Consider the following 4,251-nt stretch of genomic DNA (forward strand, 5'->3'; position numbering starts at 1 on the left):
GAACGAATCCTACAGAGCACTTAACCAATTAAGCTACAGCATTGCATTGACAAGGTTTTACATTTTCAGGTATATACTGATAAATATATAGGAAATAATTTTTTTTTAAAATCAAGGGTGTGCAGTAGCACACCCTTGGACCACACTAGATACGCCACTGCGTGTAAGGGTGATGGAGCACATGCATAGGAGTCCTTTTATTGGTTGTTCAAATCCATGCTGTTAAAACAAAAATTAAAATATATATATTACTATTAAATTTTCGGGTCAAATTGACAGCGAAGTATGTTTGGCTATGTCCTTTTCTTGCCAACTTCTATTGATTAAAGTTGAATTGGAAGTATATCCACAACATCTACAAATTTTTGTGGTCTACACTTTTCCGAAATTCTATATGTTCTATATTATTTATCTCATTGAACAGTTTCTTTTTTCAAAATTATTAGTCATTTTACAATTCCAATGAAGCGTTAGTTGCACTGTTTTCAAATTTACCCTTTATTACTCTTAATTAATTAACTAAAAAATAATTAATTACAATGATATTTAAGCTATATAGTACGGACACGGAAACAGCGATACAGAGAAATTGAGGGAGTATCTGTTTAGAGAGTTTTTCTAAAAAACAGACATAAAACTGGACGGAGGGAGTATCTTTTTAGAGAGTTTTTCTTATCACAAATTATTTGACATTTTAAATTTTCAATAAAGTATTAATTGCACTATTTTCAATTTTACCCTTTATTACTCTTAATTAATTACTCGAAAAACATCTATTGCCAAGGATATTTTAGTAATTTTATATGCCATGCACTATAACTATTATTTTATTAATTTTCTTAATATGTACACAACAATCTAACTCAGATTAAAATATTACAATTATATAACTTTACTATTCTCGCCATACCAAACACATGTAAAATATTTTGATCGTAACATTTTTCAAATGAACATCGGTGGATTCAAACTAAGTTGAAAACAAAATATTAATGAAGATGTATTCAACTCTTTGTTCTCCTACTTTTATGAAAGTCAAGATTGCGTCACTATCAAAATATATATAAATTGCAATTTGCAATCGCGCATAACTTTCACGTTACATCGTAATTTACACCTACTAAAAAAGTCTAAAAATGTCAATATTCCCATTTTACCCTCCAACTCTCACTATAAAAGAGAAGCCCCAACAAAGTTGGAACCATCAACCAAGATATCAATTTTCCTTCACCCATCCATTACATTTACATTTAATTTAACCATGAAAGTGAATATAGTTAGCACCAAGTTGATAAAACCATGCTCCCCAACTCCTCAAAGCCTTAGAAATCACAAGATATCTTTCATAGATTATCTTAACCCTCCAATGAATGTTGGAGTAATTCTCCTATATGACAACCCAATATCACCAAACAATCCAAAACAAATAACAACAACCCATTTTCAAGAATCACTATCCAAGATTCTACCCCAATTCTACCCTCTTGCCGGAAGATACATCAAAGAGGATCACTCGGTTGACTGCAATGATTCCGGTGCCGAATTCGTAGAAGCACAAGTTGTTGACAATGTGACGCTAAGTGATGTCATTCTTGCATCCAAAAGGGAAGTGAAGCTTCTAAATGATTACTTCCTCCCACCTAAATTTCACCAAGTGGATGAATCTCCGACCGACCCACTTCTCTCGATTCGGATCACACGGTTCAAGTGCGGTGGGCTTGTAGTCAGCGTCAGTATTTCTCATAGAATTTTCGACGCGTCTTCCGTGGGGACTTTCCTCACCGTTTGGTCGAACGCCAACAAAAATCCAGGGATGGTGGGGAGTATAAACATCCGACCGAGTTTCGACACACCGCCCGACTTTTTTCCAGGCAGCTACATTAGTCGTGGCGATTCTATAAAAACGTGTTGGGATCCCAACATTGTCGTCAAGAGGTTTTCGTTTCACAAGGAGGCTATAGCGAGATTGAGATCGAAATTGAGGTTGCCAGAAAACTCGAGAGTGCGCGTGGTGTCCGCGGTCATAGCGGAGGCCATGATCGGAGTGGACCGGGCGAAGCACAGTGGGAAATCGAGAGCTTGCCTCATCGCTCAGGCGGTCAACATGCGTGGGAGAACATTTCCGCCTCTTCCCAAACATTCCTGTCGGAATTGGGTAATACTGTCGCCCACACGGTGCATGATTCCAAACACCGTTGTTGGGAATAATAATAATAATAATAATCAAGAATTGGTCGATATACTAGGCGACGGTATTGAAAAAACCGTCGCTGATTGTGCTGAAATATTTTCTCCAACGGGTCGGGATGTGAAAAGTATAATTATGGAGCCTTTGGTGAATGTGAGGGCAAAATCGATGGGCGGGGAGGTGAATGTTTTTTCTTTTAGCGATTGGAGCAAGTTTGGATTTTACGAAGCGGATTTTGGGTGGGGGAAGCCCGTGGAGGCGGGAATCGGGGCGTTTTCTCGGGCGAACATAATCGTACTTATGGATAGCAAAGAGGGTGGTGGATTGGAGGCGTGGGTGCATTTGAATCGTAGTGACATGCCTTACTTCGAGAAGAACGACCATATTAAACTATTTGCAACCTAATTAAGATATTGGAAACCAAATTACCGGTTCGAATCTAGTCAATTATGGTTTACATTTTGTGTGGTTTGCTTGCGAGAGTGGTGGTCTACTCAGTACAAACATATATATGTAATTAGTTGTCTGTTAATTCCTTATAATTTTTTTTGGACTTTTTTTAGAATATTAAATAATTCGTATGTAATAATTTATTTCACTTGATATTTGCCGATATGTGCATCCTTTTCTATCTGTTATAATTCGCCGAACTTTTGAGTGATTGTAAAAAGTCCTCCCAAATTGCTAAAAAGTCCGTATATCTATAATCTATATCTATAATTATTACTTATCTTACTTATCTATATAAAAATATGAATCTTATGATGGTTTCTTCCATTTTTTGAAGAGATAAAAATATTCCTTGGTTAGATCAAACTTTGAAAGATAATTGGGTAATATAAACTAATTGTTAATTAATATAAATTAATAGTAACTTATGACATTAAATAATTATTATATTATTAACTATTAGCAAATATAACATGAACAAGTTTAAATCAATGTCAATTTTGTAACAAATAATCTAAATGCACTTACAATAACATTTATGGAAAAAAAAATGATAGCAACATGACATTGTAAAATTAGTTTTTAATTATCTTATTATCTTAACGTATATTATTATCAAAAAATATAATTAAAAAAACTCTTCCTTTAGTTAATTAATATCAAATTTCATCGATTGAAGAATTTTTATCACACTCCGAATTTGGACTACCTACGCTTACTAATAAAAAGATAGTTTATAAAACTCATATTTTTATCTATGCCAGTTAGTAATAGTTATACGGGTTTATTTGAGGTAGCTTCCTCACTAGTTTACATAATATAGGATAAGTTTAAGTTTTTTTTTATATATATTTGAGTAATTTCCATTAGTTGTAAATTTCATTTGATATAAACTCAAATAATTAATTGGGCATATTACAAATAAACTCATCAATTGATACTTATTCATAAATCAGGTCCAGACAAAAAGAGATATTTAACGAAAAAGTCCACACATTGTTCAGAGATTTGTAAGATACTAAATAGTCCCTCACATTTTAATATACTCCAATTTCATCCTTTAATTTAATTTAACCTCAATTTGACCCAATTTCACAAATTATTCAATTTTGATCCAAAACGCAATTTTGAGTACAATTTCGCCCATCGCCGCCGTTGTCCGCCAGTCTCCGGCGTTGAATTTTTCGATTTTTTTTCTTCTTCTGCCGTCGCTGACCGGCGGTCAACGCTGGTCTCCGACGGCGTTAACTTTTTTTTTCTTTTTTTTGAATTTATTTTCTTTAACATCTTTTTGCCCCCATTTAAACAACAATATTGTTGTAGTTGACAGTAATATTGACTATATTACTGTTAAACACAGTAATATTAACTATACTACAGTTTAGCACATTAATATTGCTATATTAATCTCTATCACAGTAATATTAACACAATAAAACTCACTGTTATTGTGTAATACAGTAATATTAATATGTTGACCGTTCAACAAGGTAAATATAATAAAAAAAAGACAAAATAATTAATAATGATATGGTTGACAGTAATATTACTGTGACAACAATAATATTATTGTGTTTACAGTAATATTACAATAATAGATAGTAATATAATTA

The 4,251-nt window shown here is 33.2% G+C and overlaps 1 pseudogene; it reads left to right on the forward strand.

The window, feature by feature from the left end:
- The first annotated feature begins 1,226 nt into the window (after window positions 1–1,226).
- On the forward strand, window positions 1,227–2,835 carry LOC148768393 (pelargonidin 3-O-(6-caffeoylglucoside) 5-O-(6-O-malonylglucoside) 4'''-malonyltransferase pseudogene; annotated as a pseudogene).
- The last annotated feature ends 1,416 nt before the right edge of the window (window positions 2,836–4,251 follow it).

This window comes from Erythranthe guttata, chromosome 8, assembly GCF_056151865.1.
Source record: "Erythranthe guttata isolate IM_541 chromosome 8, IM_541, whole genome shotgun sequence".
NCBI lineage: Eukaryota > Viridiplantae > Streptophyta > Magnoliopsida > Lamiales > Phrymaceae > Erythranthe > Erythranthe guttata.